This window comes from Trichechus manatus, unplaced genomic scaffold, assembly GCF_000243295.1.
Source record: "Trichechus manatus latirostris isolate Lorelei unplaced genomic scaffold, TriManLat1.0 scaffold00011, whole genome shotgun sequence".
NCBI classification, from domain to species: domain Eukaryota; kingdom Metazoa; phylum Chordata; class Mammalia; order Sirenia; family Trichechidae; genus Trichechus; species Trichechus manatus.
This window is the reverse complement of record NW_004443947.1, coordinates 31,140,035-31,158,034: the sequence shown is the minus strand read 5'-3', so window position 1 is coordinate 31,158,034 and position 18,000 is coordinate 31,140,035.

Genomic DNA, 18,000 nt, shown 5'->3' with positions numbered 1-18,000 from the left:
ATTCAATCTATAGCATTTCTGTTGCCTCTATAGTTGGAGAAGGACATCATGGGGTTATTTTTTTCTTTTTTTTAATCAGAGATATAGGGTTTGTCTTGGTGTGACTACTGGCTTTTTTGTCATATAGTTAGGAGAGGCAGTATATCTTAGGATTTTGAATTTTGAGTCAATGTGTGCATAATAACTGGGGATCTATTAGCCAGAAAGGGCTAGATTTTTTTTCCTAATTCTTTTTTTAATTGTTTTATTGTGGTTACATATATATATATATATATATATATGAAACAAAACATTTGCCAGTTCAACATTTTTTACATGTGCAATTCATTGACTTTGGTTACATTTGTCATGTTATGATGTTGTACAACCATCATCACTATTTGTTTCCAAATTATTCCATAACCATTAACAGAAATGTAGTGCCCACTAACACTTCTTCTTTGCCTTCCCTACCCCCCACCCCTGGTAACCATTAATAAATTTTAGTCTGTACATTTGCCTATTTCATGTAAGTGGAATCATGTAATATTTGCCGTTTTGTGACTGCCTTATTTCACTAAGCATAATTTTTTATCCATGTTACAGAATGTATCAGGACTTCATTTCTCTTTATGGCAGAGTAATATTCCATTGTATGTATGCACCAGAAAGGACTAGATTTTAATGAAAAACAATTTTCAATGCCTTAAAACAACAAAGGTTTATATCTTGTTGATGTTCTGTGTCTATCTTGGGTCAGCAGGAAAGCATGGCTGCTATAGGCTTTCCTAACTCTAGGACCCAGGCTGGTTGCTGAGGCAGAAGGGAGACAGAGCATGGCAAAGCATACCCTGACTCTTAAAGCTTCCTCTCGAAAGTGACACACATCAGGACAGCTCATCATTTGCTGGCCAAAGCAAGCCTTTACTTCAACTGGTCAGGGAAGTATAATCCTAGTGTGGGTCTGGAAGGAAAAGCCTATTGGGAACATTCCTAAAGCCTAGTACAAGAACGCTCTAACTTGTTTTCTACAGCATCCCCAGCATCTAGAACAGTGCCTGCCACATGATAAGTGTTTAAAAATATGTGTGAATAAATAAATGAAGGAATTAATATGTGAGAGTGAAATAATAATGTATATAACTCAGGATTCATGTTGGTTCCTGGACACAGTTCTGAAAATATCTTTAATAGAACATCTTAGGAAATAATTCCAGAAAAAACTACGTTTGGGCAAATTGTCTGCAATACAGATTATTCATGATTAGAAAGTCTTTGGCTTCAGGAGACTCTTTAGATCTGGGTTAGATGAGTCCACAGTTGCATTTTATATTGCTACACGGGTCATTTTTTCATGTTTCTACAAAAGATGTTTGGCAGGTTAGCTTGAGCAGCTGCCTGCTTTAAAGGGTTGGGGATGGAGGGTCATTCAGGGATTTCGCAACACAGCTGAGCGTAAAACCACCCCCAATGGCCATTAGCTTTGCAGAAGGATGTCATGGGGATCTTTTAACCAAAATTATGGCTTCTCTTGGTGTTAACATTGGTTCTTCCGTGAAATGACCAAAGATCACTCTTAATTGGTTGTCCTGGGAAGCCTGGCTCCCAAATCCATAGGCACAATGAGACAAATGGCCATTTTCATCTCTCGGCTTTGTCCTCAGTAAGCATGGGCACTCAGAGCCACTTCATGCTGAGAGAACAAATGTTCGCAAGTGCCCCTTCCATTTCTGGGAAATCTAAAACCTGCCCATAATTTGGCTCATTTGTAGTTGATCATGGGGAAGATAATGAGTAGGGAAAATTGAGGGAGATAGAGTTGCTAGGAAACAGATTTACGTCTCACATCCAGACAAATAAACTAAAGAAACAGTGTTAATGAGTCCAGTTGCTATCTCAGTTCCAAGGACGCACAAATGCGGAAGTCGTGTTACCCTGTAAAAACACCAGACAGAGGTAGACGCTTCTGGAAGGAGTGGAGCATAGTGGGTCAGCACATGGGTTTTCACAATGAGACAGACTGGAAAATGAGGCAAATAACACTATTAACTTCATAGAACAGGTTTGATGATTAAATAAGGTATTGGATGTAAAGTGCTTAGCAGAGTATTTACATAGAGTAGGTGTCATAAATGTTAGTCACAATAATTATTTGTATTAGAAATACATATCATTTATATTTAAAAACCATAGTTACTACGAGTCTCATCATCTAGCTCTTACACTGACTGCACACAAGTCTTTCATTACTATGTCAAACAATTTCTGAATCTTTGTCTTTTCATTTCATTTCCTCTACATAGATTGTTTGAGGATCAGTAAGGGGAGGCATGTGTAAGCAATTTATAAGCCTCAAGGAATTTTATGTCTGCAAAGGACCGTCCTCATCATTATAGCTAACAGCCACTCCCAGGACCCAAGGGGAATTTTGACATAAATTTTTTTGGGGGCTCCTTCTCTGCTGCTCCTCCTTTCTAATACCCTATCCCTCAGACAAGGAACCCTGGTGGTGCAGTGGTTAAAACGCTTGGCTACTAACTGAAAGATTGGCAGTTCGAACCCATTAGCTGCTCCGAGGGAGAAAGATGCGGCAGTCTTCCAAAGATTTCAGTCTAGGAAACCCTGTGCGGCAGTTCTACTCTGACGTATATGGTCGCTATGAGCCAGAACCAATTCAATGGCAATGGGTTTGTTTTGATTTATGCTCAAATTCCAGTCATTTTAGCAGCCTTGAACTATTACCTCAACCCAACAAAATTGCTGCTGTCTGTTTGGGCTATATTTCTGTGTATCACATTATGAAAAATGCCCTCAAGAATAAAACTGGTTTGAATGGAGGGTCTACCTCATGTGCTTCCCTTTGCTGAAGGATCATAGTTCTGCAGTGGTTATTGCCCAGTGCCTAAAAACAAACATCTTATGTATTTTGTTCACCTTGTAAAGCAGAAGTTAAGTCTGGTACTCCACCATAGCTAGAAGTAGAAGTGATCGTTGCTTTCCTGAAGCTTTTATTCAGCTAGGGGAGGCATCAGACAAACATTCCCCAAGTAAACAGACAGATAAAATAATTACAAACTAGGATAAATTCTATGAAGAAAATAAAACAAAAAGGCATTGAAATAGAGATCCTGGGATGGGGAGGGAGCAGGATTTTAGATAGAGTGATCACAGAAGGCTGCTTTGAAAAGGTCTAGATTGAGATCCAAATGATGAATAGGACTTACGTGAATGAAGTAGGGGTAGGAGGGGTGAGCCGAAAAGGATTCTAAATAGAAGTATGGGTTCAGAATAAGGTAAGTGGCAATTCTCAAAATATATGCTGCACACTAAAGAGCTGAAGCATTGCATTTGATCTGAGTACTATGCTCCTAAATAGATAATTTATTAAAAGGACTACCAAAAGGGAGGGATCTGGAGAACTTGCAAGGGCAGGAATAAAGAAGACAAGACTATGTATGGCTAGGGATTGGGGCAGAATTTGGGGAATGATAGTATGAATGCTATCTTTAAATATTTGAAAGGCTGTCATGGAGAGAGTAGGCAAAACTCTAGAGCATGGATTGACAAATCAGAGTTGTCATTTTTGTTGTAAGGTGCTGTGGAGTCGTTCTGACTCATAGTGACCCTATGAACAACAGAATGAAACATTGCCTGGTACTGCTCTGTCCTCACAATCATTGTTATGCTTGAGCCCGTTGTGCAGCCACTGTGTCGATCCATCTTGTTGAAAGTCTTCCTCTTTTACCAAGCATGATGTCCTTCTCCAGGGACTGATCCCTCCTGATAACATGTCCAAAGTATGTGAAACGTAGTCTTGCCATCCTTGCTTCCAAGGAGCATTCTGGTTGTACTTCTTCCAGAACAGATTTGTTCATTCTTTTGGCAGCCCATGGTATATTCCATATTCTTCGCCAACATCACAGTTCAAAGGTGTCAATTCTTCTTCAGTCTTCCTTATTCATTGTCCAGCTTTACCTTGCATATGAGGCCATTGAGAACATCATGGCTTGGGTCAGGCGCACCTTAGTCTTCAAGGTGACATCTTTGCTTTTTAACACTTTAAAGAAGTCTTCTGCAGCAGATTTGCCCGGTGCAATACGTCTTTTGATTTCTTGACTGCTGCTTGCATGGGCATTGATTGTGGAGCCAAGTAAAATGAAATCCTTGACAACTTCAATCTTTTCTCCATTTATCATGATGTTGCTTATTGTTGCCCAGTTGTGAGGATTTTTGTTTTCTTTATGTTGAGGTGTAATCCATACTGAAGGCTTTGGACTTTGATCTTCATCAGTAAGTTCTTCAAGTCCTGTTCACTTTCAGCAAGCAAGGTTATGTCATCTGCATAGTGCAGGTTGTTAATGAGTCTTCCTCCAATCCTGATGCCCCATTTTTCTTCATATAGTCCAGCTTCTCAGATTATTTGCTCAGCATACAGATAGAATCAGTATGGTAAAAGGATAGAATGCTGACACACACCTTTCCTGAACCACACAGTATCCCCTTCTATTTGAATGACTGCCTCTTGATCTATGTACACATTCCTCATGAGCACAGTTAAATGTTCTGGAGTTCCCATTCTTTGCAATGTTATGCATAATTTGTTATAATCCACACAGTTGAATGCCTTTGCGTAGTCAATAAAACACAAGTAAACATCTTTCTGGTATTCTCTGCTTTCAGGCAGGATCCATCTGACATCAGTTATGATACGCCTGATTCTGAGTCTTCTTCTCAGTCTGGCTGGAATTTCTGGCAGTTCTCTGTGGATATACTGCTGCAGCCACTTTTGAATGATCTTCAGCAAAATTTTATTTGTATGTGATATTAATGATATTGTTTGATAATTTCCACATTTGATTTGATCACCTCTCTTGGGAACAGGCGTAAATATGTATCTCTTCCAGTTGGTTGGCCAGGTAGCTGTCTTCCAAATTACTTGGCCTAGATGAGTGAGTACTTCCTGCACTACATCCGTTTGTTGAAACATGGTATTCTGTCAATTCCTGAAGCCTTGTTTTTCACCAATGCCTTCAGTACAGCTTGGACTTCTTCCTTCCATACCAAAGGTTCCTGATCATATGCTGCCTCCTGAAATGGTTGAACATTGACCAGTTCTTTTTAGTATAGTGAGTATGTATTCCTTCCATCTTCTTTTGCTGTGTCCTGAGTCATTTAATATTTTCACTATAGAATCCTTCACTATTGCAACTCGAAGCTTGAGTTTTTTCTTCTGTTCTTTCAGCTTGAGAAATGCCAAGTGTGTTCTTCCCTTTTGGTTTTCTATCTCCAGGTCTTTGCACATGTCATTATAATGCTTTACTTTGTCTTCTCGAGACACCCTTTGAAATCTTCTGTTCAGCTCTTTTACTTCATCATTTCTTGCTTTAGTTACTTGACATTCAAGGGCAAGTTTCAGACTCTCTTCTGACATCCATTTTGGTCTTTTGTTTCTTTCCTGTCATTTTAATGATCTCTTGCTTTCTTTGTGTATGATGTCCTTGATGTCATTCCGCAACTCATCTGGTCTTTGGTCATTAGTGTTCAACGCATCAAATCTATTCTTGAGATGGTCTCTAAATTCAGGTAGGATATACTCAAGGTCATACTTTGTCTTTTGTGGACTTGTTCTAATTTTCTTTAGTTTCAGCTTGAACTTGGCATATGAGCAATTGATGGTCTGTCCCACAGTCAGTCCCTGGCCTTGTTCTGACTGATGATATTGAGCTTTTCCATCATCTCTTTCCACAGATGTAGTCGATTTGATTCCTGTGTATTCCATCTGGCTAGGTCCATGTGTATAGTAGCCATTTATGTTGTTGAAAAAAGGTATTTGCAATGAAGAGGTCGTTGGTCTTGCAAAATTCTATCATGCTATCTCCAGCATCATTTCTATCACCAAGGCCATATTTTCCAACTACCAATCCTTCTTCTTTGTTTCCAGCTTTCTAATTCTGATCACCAGTAATTATCAATGCGTCCTGATTGCGTGTTTGATCAATTTCAGACTGCAAAAGTTGGTAAAAATCTTCGTTTTCTTCATCTTTGGCCTTAGTGATTGGTGAGTGGATTTGAATAATTGTCATATTAACTGGTGTTCCTTGTAGGCATATGGATATTATCCTGTCACTGACTGCACTGTACTTCAGGATAGATCTTGAAATGCTCTTTTGACGATGAATGCAGTGTCATTCCTCTTCAAGTTGTCATTCCTGGCATAGTAGACCATACGATTGTCTGATTCAAAATGGCCAGTACCAACCCATTTCAGCTCACTAATGCCTAGGATATCCATGCTTATGTGTTCCATTTCAAACTACTGACTGAGGGCCAAATACAGCTTTGCATCCAATAAGGTAAGGATTTTTTTTTTTTCATTTTTAAATTGTCACGCAAGTACCTACATAATATCCCCACTTTTGTGTCTTGGCCCACAAGCCTAAACTATTTATTAGCTGGCCCTTTAAGAAAAATTTGCCACCTCCTGCTGTAGATCAATTGCAGGGATTTAATTTGTGAAAGCAAAAGAAGTGAATAGAAAATTTAGAATGAAAAAGTCTCCGAGGGAAAAATATTTTCCTGGGTGGGGAACTGGAGGACCTTGCTCACAGGTCTCATCGCCTCTAGTCTCACACTGGGTAGTTTTCCAACTGCTCAGCCTACGCAAGCAAGGGCTTACATTTAGTTTCTTGGGAAAAACGCAGAGGCACTGGGCCAACTGGGCAAGAATTTGACTCTGTGACATCGGATGGTTTCTATTTGGCTGAAACAATAGTTTGGTTTGAAAACATCCAATTAGTGACTGTAACTAATAGATTGTTTCACTGAATTAATTTCTTTTGTTTTTTTTTATTTCTAACTGGATTTAGAGCATAGATAAAGTTCTTGAGTACCAGATTCATGTCCAAATTTCATCTGTGACAAGACACTGACAACTAGAGGAAGACTTACAAAAAATCTGATAAAGTAGTCTTATTTCCCAGAAACTGGGCTATGGGTCCATGCACTTCCAAAAGGAAATTCTAGTTTCTGAGCAGTTTTTCCTAGCAAAAACCACACAGGTAATAAAACATCCTGAAACATGGTATAGACTCCATTCAACTGTTTGTTGATTCAACAAAGAACTCACAGTCTAATGGGGAGATAGATAAGAAATAATAGGAAGTATATGGGATATACACTTAGTTTTTGTATATATAGAGTTTGATATTTAATGTTATGTGTCAGCTTGGCTGCATGTTAAGTTGTTTGGTAAAACACTAGTGTAGTTGCTGTTATAAAGTAGTTCCATGTGATAAAATCAAGTAAAACAAATTATCTTCCATAATGTAGGTGGGCTTCAATCAATCAGCTGAAGCCTTACGAGCAAAAAAAAGATTTTCTTAGGTTGTGTTCTTCCTCCAGACTATAAAATTTTGCTAGAACACTCTTATTCTTCACTTGTCCCGTTGTCTTACCTACAGATTTGGGACTTGCCAGCCCCCTACAATCATGTGAACCAATTCTTTGAAGTAAATCAATCAATCTCAATCTCTCTTTCTCCCTCTATATATGTACATATAGGAGATATATATCCTATCTATCTATCTATATCTGGTTCTTTTTCTTTAGAGAACCCTGATTAAGACATAGAGGTATGTCCAAGGCCCTCTAGCACATATAGGATGGGCACATGACTTGACTTTGAGGGAGGCCAGAGGAAGGTTTCTGGAGAAGGTGGCAACTGGATGAAATCTTAGAATGGTTAGAAGTTATTTAGGTGAGGAGGTAGTAGTGAAACTGTGGCAAATATGTGGGTGGGAGAATTTTGGCAATAGTGGGGCAGAGCCATGAGAAAACTTTGTACATTCACAAAACTTTAGAAAGTTCTGTATGGCTAGACCAGAGTGGTGAGAAATGATGCTGAAGAGTCAAAATATGACAGGGCCATGCTATGCTAAGGAGGTTGAACTTCATCCTGAGGGCAATAGGGAGCTACTGAAAGATATTGAGTGACGTGATCTTATTTTAATTTTAGAAAACTTGTCTCATAGACAATGGGGAGTTGAGTGGAACAGAGTAAGACCGGCTTGGGAGATATACTAAGATTACTGATGCAGTTATCAAAGTGACAGAAGCTGGTGATATAGGCAGTGGTAGTGGTGTTGGGGAAAGGGGATGGATGTTAAAAATCCAAGGAGGGCAAATTAACAGGATTAATTATTGTTTGGATGTGTGTGGCAAGGGAGGGAAGACAAGTCAAGAACACCACCCTGCTATATCTTCAGTGAGAGGACTACAACAGGACTGATGCACAGATAACTAGAAGGCAATGGGAGGGATGGCTATCAGCATAGAAAGGTACTGAGAACCATGGGAGTTTTAACTTGGGAATCAGGAAAGTCTTCGTGGAAGAAGTGGTATTTGAGATAAGATATGAAGAATGGGTGAGTTTACATAAGGGAGAGTTGATTGTCCTCCTCACAAGCAGTATGACAGAGTGAACAAATGTTTGGAAGAGAGTGGTGTGTGGGGAGTCATTCTTTACTTTCATAGGTAGGTAACAATTTGAAGTTCACAGTGTTTATTGCTATCCATTATCTTATTTGACTGTGACAACGTTCTCATCAGAAGGGGAATATAAGTAGTATACTCTCCTTTTCAAAGGTAAGGATGCTGATTGACACTTGGGAAAAATGATGCTTCAAGTTCCCTACCTTGTAAGGAGAGCCAGATTATGGCTTCAACCACCGGACGCTGAGCAGCATGAAGCTGGATCCAAATTGAAAGGTTGGGAAGTTGCTGCTCACCTGGCAGGTGAAGACCTGGGCAGAAATAGCCCTCTCAAATAAAAAACTTTTAACAGTAGAAGCAGTCATGCTTGAACTGTATGTCCTAGAGGGACAAAGCCTGAAACTGCAACAGCAGAGTGGGATTTTTTCATCTTTAAGGATATCTTTAGGGACAACATCACTGAGGGGTCAAGTGTGCCCTTCTTTCTCTTACTTTTGGGAAGCTGTCACTTGCATTTGGCAATTTGGAAATGATGTACCAGGTGATTAAAGTTAATGTCAATGATAAATCGTCTTAATAGTAAATACACTTGATATGATGTGATGAGAATGGCACTCACTCCTGTTGTCTTCCTCCAAAAACCCATAACCCAGGATAATCAGGAGAAAAAAACAAATCCCAATTGAGGGACATTCTACAAAATACCTCCTCACTAAAACTCCTCAAAAATGTCAAGTTGATCAAAAAACAAGGCAAGTCTGAGAAACTGTCTTAGCCAAAAAGAGCCTAAGGAGACGTTACAGTTTAATGTGGGATGGGATTCCCGAACAGAAACAGAACATTAGATAAAAACTAAGGAAATATAAATAAAGTATGGACTTTAGTTAATAATAATATATCAATTTTGGTTCATAAATACATAGTTTTGCATTTGACACATGTCTATGATCCATTTTGAGTTAATTTTTGTGTAAAATGTGAGGTCTATGTGTAGGTTTATTTATTTTTACTATGAATGTCCAATTGTTCTGTCACCCTTTGATGAAAAGACAATCCTTTCTCCATTGAATTACCTTTGCACCTTTGTCAAAAATAAATTGACTATATTTGTGTGGGTTTATTTCTGGGCTCTCTGTTCTCCTCCATTGATCTATGGTTCAATATTCTTCTTTTGCAATGCCATACTATTTTGATAATTGTAGCCTTATCGTAAGTCTTGAAATTGGGTACTGTTAAGTCCTCAAACTTTTTTCTTCTTTTTCATTATTATATTGGCTATTCTAGGTCTTTTGCCCTTCCAAGTAAACTTTAGAATCAGTTGATATCTACAAAGTGGCTTGCATACATATGTTTTTTATTACAGAAAGAGGGACGTATACTTTTCAGCATTTCCCATACTTAGTTGACTTCAATATTCTCTCTCTCTCTTTTCTGGACCAGTATCGCATGATATCAGAGATGTTGCTCTTCATTTGACAGAAGAAAATATTGAACCTTACAGAAAAGAAGGTATCTTGCTCCAGGCTAGGATAATAATTTGATTAGCAGCAAGGCATGGACTAGAAATGATTCCTTTATTTTGTGGCTATGAATATCTTTTGGTCACATCTGTAAATGACAGATATCTTCATTTTCAGATCATTTTATAGTTAGCATAAAACCTCAGAGAAGCATAATGTAGGTACTCTCTTGGTATAAAAGATTTCAGTAATTCATGGTAGATGAATGGCTTTTCATCTAACTTATTCCCTCAAATAATAGTGATTAAATGTGATTGTATAAATTATATATAATAATTTTCTTCATATTCTGATGATATAAAATTGTACATTTTAATAATTAGGGATAATGGTAACATAATTCTTAGTATCCCACACCACCAATGCCCATTGATACCCATTCACTAAACATAATGGACTTGGGGCACACTTACTGAAAACTATAAATGGCAGTGAAATAAAAACACTAAAGTGGATCTGAAACGGGTCAACCTCACTGAGGTTTTGTTGGCTTTAAAATTTGTTCCGCTGACTCTTTTTACTTTCCTCAAGGTAATGCATCTATGCTTTGTTCCCCTGTTCACTTAAATAGAGTTCTACTAATGAGCAGTTCTGAAAAACTTTCCTTAAGAGAGTTAATATAATTGGCACATCAATTAAATGCTTTTTTTCTTTTTCTGAAGCTCTCTCAAATGATTCAGGTCCTTCTGAAGGGTCACTGAAGTCATCCTCAGGGTCCCCTGGTGAAGTGGTTTACAAAAGGGACAAAGTGTGGGCGATAGTCTAGACCTCTGCTAGGTTTATCTCTTCTTCTCAAGTGAGGAAAATTGAGGGCAGTACCAATGATTGCTTCTGTTGCTGGACTTGTGCAAAAATGGCACGGTGGAGGCATCTGACCTCCTCTAACTTCGCAAGGGGGAAGGAGAATCAAGTTCAACAGCCCAAGGCTGATTGCCATGAGGCAGAAGTCAGACTTATCTCCTCTCGCCAGCCTATTTTACCAGTTCTGACACCAAGTGTGCCTCCCACGGCACTCTACTTCTCTGCCAAGTTCAGTAATTCATTGCAGTGGCCACACAAAGCTCAGAGAAAATACTCATGATTATGGTTTATTAGGGAAGTAACAGGTTATAATTCAAGTTCAGGAACACTCAGGGTACATTTCTACTATCAGGACAGCCTCTTCCAGTCATGCTTGCAAGCACACCTCTCTCTGCCTCCTCAGCCTCTGCCCTGCTCGGGCAAGTATTACAAAGCTCTTTTAGCTCTGCCAATAAGTACCCCGAGCCCCACTCCATCAGTAAACCTTGCCGTGTAGAAGCTCAGCTCTAGCTGGGTTGGCAAACTTAGCTCCACCAAATGCCTGGAGGCACCCTACTCTGCCAGCAAGCCTCCTGCCTGAAAACACTCAGCTTTCTTGCTCTGTGGATTCCCAGCCCACCACACCATCTCCTGACAATCTCCTGCCTCTGCTACCACAGTTTCTCTGTGACTGCTTTGTGCCGTCTTTATTGTTACAACTCTTTCTCTAAGTCTCCTGGTTCCAGGAGCTTCTCAGTACAGGGATCCCAGGTCCAAAGGAGCTCTTGACTCCTGGCTCTTCTTCCTTGGTGGTGGTGAGATCCTCTCCTTCCACCTCTGGGACGGCTCATTTTAAGCCTAGCCGGATGACAAAACTGACCAATCCCTTCATTAAGGTTCCTTATAATTTATTTGCATAGTCCTGCTCAATCATTGTGTGTGAGTCACAAAGACTATGACTAGAAGGGCCATATTAAGCAATTCATTGCAGTGCAACTTATAACTTTATCTATATCACCAGATTAACAGTACCTAGTCTTTTAGTGACCATGTCTTCTGTAGTGGATTGAATAGTGGCTCCCAAAAAAACGTGTCTAAGTCCTAGCATCTGGTCTCTGTGAATGCGACCTAATTTGGGATAGAAAAGGGTCTTTGTAGATGTAATTAAGTTAATATCTGGATAGGAAGTCATCCTGGATTAACCAAGTGGGCCCTTAATCCTATGACAAGTGTCCTTAGCCAGAAGAAGAGAAGATAGAGGGGGAAGAGGGTGAGGCCATATGAAGACCTGAAGATGGAGGCAGAGATGGGAGTTATGCTGCTGCAAGGCATGGAATTCCTGGAGCCACCAGAAACTGGAAAAGGAAAGGAAGTATTCTCCTCTAGAGCCTTTGGAGGGACCACAGCCCAGATGACACCTTGATTTTAAGCTTCTGTTTGCCAGAACTGTGAGAGAACAAATTTCTGTTGTTTTAAGTCATCAAGTTTGTGGTAATTTGTTATGGCAGCCACAGGAAATTAATACACCTCCCTTCCAAGTTTTCCAACTTAAGCTTTGAAAAACCCAGAGTCTCTTTCTGGCAATTTTAGATTTTTGTCTACCCAGAAGGATCAGAGGGTGATGCTCAGAGTTATGTGAGGGAAACGACCATGTCTGATTTCACTCAGCATCATATCTGCATGCCTGGAGAGCCCCTGGTTGCCATCGAATTGACTCTGACTCATGATGACCCCTTGTGTGTCAGGGAAGAACTGTGCTCCATAGGGTTTTTAATGGCTGATTTTTCGGAAGTGGATCACCAGGTCATTCTTTCAAGGTGACTCTAGGTAGACTTGAACCTCCAAACTTTCAGTTAGCAGCCTAACACGTTAACTGTTTGCACCATTCAGGGACTTGCGGTATAATAATAGGTGTGCATTAATATCTGTTGAATAAATGATATCATTGAATATTTGAATTCTAGGATATTAGAGTTTAAGGGCCTATAGGAGACTAATCTAGCCATCACAATTGGTAAACAGGAAGACAGGTACCCAGAAAGGGGAAGAGGATTCCTTGTATGTTTTTCATTTATTTATTCATGTTGCCAAACACATGGGTTTAATTTTTTTTTTTAAACTTAATCATTTTGCCGGTATAGAACAACTCATGGATGATAAAATATCCATGTCTATAAGTAGCAGATGACAGGTTTTACTTGTATATATGAGACGTATATAGTATTTTATATACTGCTATTATTTAAAAATTGTACCCCTAGCACTTTGAAAAGAAACTTAAGATCTGTCTGCTAATCTTAAATCTCTGCAGAGGCTAGAAAACAGACTCTAAAATCATAAGAAAACCTTATGGTTTTTGTAAGTGTGCCATTGAAATACAAAAACGGCATTAGATTTTATTCATTACTCTCTTTCACCTTCTCTGTCTTCATGATACCATTATCCTGAAGTGTTGTAATAGCCTGGTAACTGTCTCCCTTTTCCTAGTTTACTTTCTACACATTGAACATTTAATCTTCATAAATCTTAGCTCTGACTATGTATTTCCCTTACTTAAATGCTTTGTCTTCAAATGTCTCCCAAAAGAAGTCCAAACTGCTTGACCTGGCTTTAGCCAGTCTTTCCAGCTTTATTTCCACTTTCTGCTTATAAAAAGTGCATAGAGGTCCTCCTGACCCTTAGACCATTACTTCTCAAACTGTAATATGTGGTTAGGTCACTTCGAGATCTTATTATAATGCAGATTCTGATTCAGTAAATCTGGGGTGGGAACCCAGGATCCTGCCTAACAAGTTCTCAGGTGATGCTGACCTCGCTGGTCCAAGAACTATGCTTAAGTAAACAAGGCACTGACAATATGTCTTCTATGTATGCTTGTTGCATTGCATTGTTAGGTGTTCAGTTTAGGTCTTTCCCTCACCAGAGAGTAAGTCTCAGAGGACCATACCAGATCTATCTGTTTCACTACTAAATCCCCTGGCACCTATCAAAATGAGTCTGAGATTCCTAATACTCTAGCTCTGGAAAGGACCTTATTCACCTGAGAATTGAATCCAGGTGGAGGAAGTAACCTCTCTAGGGTGATGCCATAAATTAGTGGCGGAGCTGGGACTAAGAACTGACTTGTGAAATAAATATCTCCTGTGGTACGTACACTTCAAGGTAAATTCTTAGGACAGGTAGCACATTATTCAGGACTGGCCCCCTAGGTATTGGATACTTAACATAGAACTCCCATTGCAAGCCCTTTGGGAAATTGCTAATGCCTGAAAGAAGAAAATAAATGCCTCAGGGGCATTTCTCAGAGGCCGTGGAGATTCCATAATTAGACTAACAGTTTACTAGATAACTAGAGTGTAGTCAATTGAGAAGGATTGACCTGATTCTTTTTTTTTAATTACCTTAATTTTATGCATCATGTAATTAATTGAATGACTTAATGATTACAGATGCTTACTCTCTTTCCAGACAGGAATGAGAACAAGTTACATCAGAAACATAGGTGGGTGGAGGAGGCAAAAAGTTTAGGGAAGGAGTCACTGATACAGTTATTGCAGTCTTTTATATCTGGGGAATAAATCTTCTGCCTGGCAGGAGGAGAAGATATGGAATGCCCTAAAACAGCTTCTAGGACTAAACTTGTAGTTAGTTGCTGTGGATTTGATTTTAACTCATGGTGACCCCATGAGTGCAAAGTAGAACTGCTCCATAGGGTTTTCAATGGCTGATCTTTTGGAAGCAGATTGCCAGGATTTACTTCCAAGGTGCCTCAGTGTGGGTTTGAACCTCAGCCTTTCAGTTAGTAGTCCAGCAGTTTACCATTTGCATCACCCAGGGACTCCAGGACTAGAGTAGGGTTTCTCACCTTTGGCATTATTGACATTTTGGGCCAGATAATTCTTTATTGTTGGAGGCTGTCTTGTACATTGTAGGATGTTTAGCAGCATCCCTGGCCTCTGCTTATTAGATGCCTGCAGCCTCCCCCCTCTCCAGTTGTGATAACCAAAAATGCCTCCAGAGATTGCCAAATGTCCCCTGGGAAAGAAAGTCATCCTCAGTTGAGAACAAGTGGACTAGACCATAGGTCAGGTTAGGTATGTCTTTAGGTCTGTTGTCTACAGCTATGCACGTTGTGCAGTGACAAACCCACTGAGTGCCATTCCCATAGATTTCAATAATGTTTGGATAATTTATTTCAGATTTTGTTAAAACCGCAACAGAAGGCATTGGTCTTTGTAGGCTAAGTCCCCTCCCACTTCTATTTAAACACAATATGAAGAATTTGCAAAAGCCCATCAGAATACCTGGTGACTTTAACTTCCAAGAAAATGAATCACTGGTAACCTTGATCTCCACTTTTTTTTTTTTAATTTTGTTAAGTATATATGTAACAAAACATTTGCTATTTCAACATTTTTTACCTGTACAATTCAGTGACATTAATTACGTTCATCATGTTGTACAACCATCACCACTATTGCTTCCAATTTTTTTCCATCACCCTTAACAGAAACTCAGTGCCCCCTAAGCAATGACTTCTTCTTTCCCCCTTTCTCCCACCCCTGATAACCACTAATAAACTTTGGTCTCTACACGTTTGTCTATTCTAGGTATTTCATATAAGTGGGATCATACTCTATCAATGTTGTTGTCCTCCACCTCACTGCAGCCTAGACCTTGTCATCACCAGTAAGTGTATTGTGTCTCACTATGATCACCAACCCTTATGCTTCTGAATTGATTAATCTGATCCTCCCATTACAACAATATTTTGACTCCATCTGGGAGTCATTTTGCACCACTGACCCTCTTTTCTTTATTTGCCTCTTTACCTAGTTCAGACATCCTCATCCATCATGGTAACCATTCCTTTGTAAACACCCTCAACAACCTTGCCTTTCTAGCCCTCTGATTGAGGCAGGCAGCCTCAGAGACCAACTCTTCCAAGAGACACTTGCTCTGGCTTATTGTCCTACACTGAGCAGAATAGGCCACACATTTTTCTGAAATTGTCCGTGAAAACATAACCACAGAATGGGCCATAGATGGCCTCAAACTGCCTCTGGATGGAGACTTAACATCCTAATGAAAAAAAAAAAATCAACCTCTTCCTCCATCCTAGGGGATCAAACCCTTGTCTAGAGAAAATGCGTAGTCATCCCTAATCCCTGAATGCCTGTGTGAAGGTCAATCCTGAATATTCATGATGAATTTGCATTTCTTTGTCTACTCTCTGTAAAAACCCACCTCCCCAAGCTTCCTATGAGCAGTCATGGGGGGAGCAGCCCCGATTGCTCCTTTCCTTGCACAACAAAATAAAGGCGGCTTTCTTCTCTCACCTTGGCCTCTTGTTTATTGGCAGTAATAAGTCAAGCTGAGCAGAACCTGGAGTTTCCACCTGGCAGCAAAAGTGCTTCCACCTGGCAAAAAAGCAAACATGTCACTTTAAGGACTGAAATGTGCCTATTTCAAGCCAAGGTGTTTTCAATTGCCTCATATGCATGTGAAAACTGCACAACGAATAAGGAAGACTGAAAAAGAATTGATGCCTTTGAATTATGGTGTTGGCAAAGAATATTGAATATACCATAGACTGCCAGAAGAATGAACAAATCTGTCTTGGAAGAAATATAGCCAGAATGCCCATTAGAAGTGAGGATGGCAAGACTTAGTCTCACATAATTTGGACATGTTATCAGAAGGGACCAGTCCCTGGAGAATAACATCATGCTTGGTAAAGTGGAGGGTCAGCAAAAAAGAGGAAGACCCTCAACGAGATGGATTGATACAGTGGCTGCAACAATGGGTTCAAGCATAACAATGATTGTGAGGATGGCGCAGGACCAGGCAGTGTTTCATTCTGTTGTACATAGGATCGCTATGAGTCAGAACCAACTCGATGGCACCTACTAACAACAACAATCTGGATTTTACCATCATCACTTCTTGTCAATGATCATCTTGTTCCCAAAACTTATGGGCACTTCTTTGAAGATGAATAAAGTAGGAGGACTCGCACTACCTGACCTCAGAAACTTCTGTACAGCTATGGTAGTCAAAACATCCTGCTACTGGTACAATGACAGATACATTGACCAGTGGAACAGAATTGAGAACCCAGATGTAAATCCATCCACCTATGGTCACCTGATCTTTGACAAGGGCCCAAAGTCCATCAAATGGGGATAAGACAGTCTTTTTAACAAATAGTGCTGGCAAAACTGGATGTCCATCTGCAGAAAAATGAGACAGGACCCATACCTCACACCATATACAAAAACTAATTGAAAATGGATCAAAGCCCTAAATATAAAGCCAAAAACTATAAAGTTCATAGAAGAAAAAAATAAGATCAACACTACAGGCCCTAATACACGGCATTAACAGGATACAAACCATAATCAACAACACACAAACTCCAGAAGATAAGCTAGATAAATGGAATTTTCTAAAACTTAAATACTTACGCTCTTCAAAAGACTTCACCAAAAGAGTAAAAAGAACCTACAGACTGGGAAAAAATCTGGGGGCGTTACAAGTCAAACAAAGGTCTAAACTCTAAAATCTACAAGAAAATCAGATGCCTCTACAACAAAAAGACAGTAAAAAATGGGCAAAGGAAATGAACAGACACTTCACCAAAGAAGACATTCAAGCGGCCAACAGACACATGAAGAAATGCTCGTGATCACTAGCCATTAGAGAAATGCAAATCAAAACCACAATGAGATACCATCTCACCCAGGCATTACTGGCAAGAATTAAAAAAACTGGAAATAACAAATGTTGGAGAGGCCCTGGGGAGATCAGAACTCTTGTGCACTGCTGGTTGGAATGCAAAATGATATAGCCATTTTGGAAAATGATATGGTGCTTCCTTAGAAAGCTAGAAATAGAAATACCATACTATCCAGCAATCCCACTCCTAGGAATATATCCTAGAGAAATCAAGAACCGTCACACGAATAGACATATGCACACCCATGTTCATTGCAGCATTGATCACAATAGTAAAAAGATGGAAATAGCCTAGATGCCCATCAGCAGATGAATGGATAAACAAACTATGGTACATACACACAATGGAGTATTATGCAACGATAAAGAACAATGATGAATCTGTGAAGCATCTCATAACATAGATGAAACTGGAGGACATTATGCTGAGTGAAATAAGTCAATCACAAAAGGACAAATATTATATGAGACCACTACTGTAAAAACTCATGAA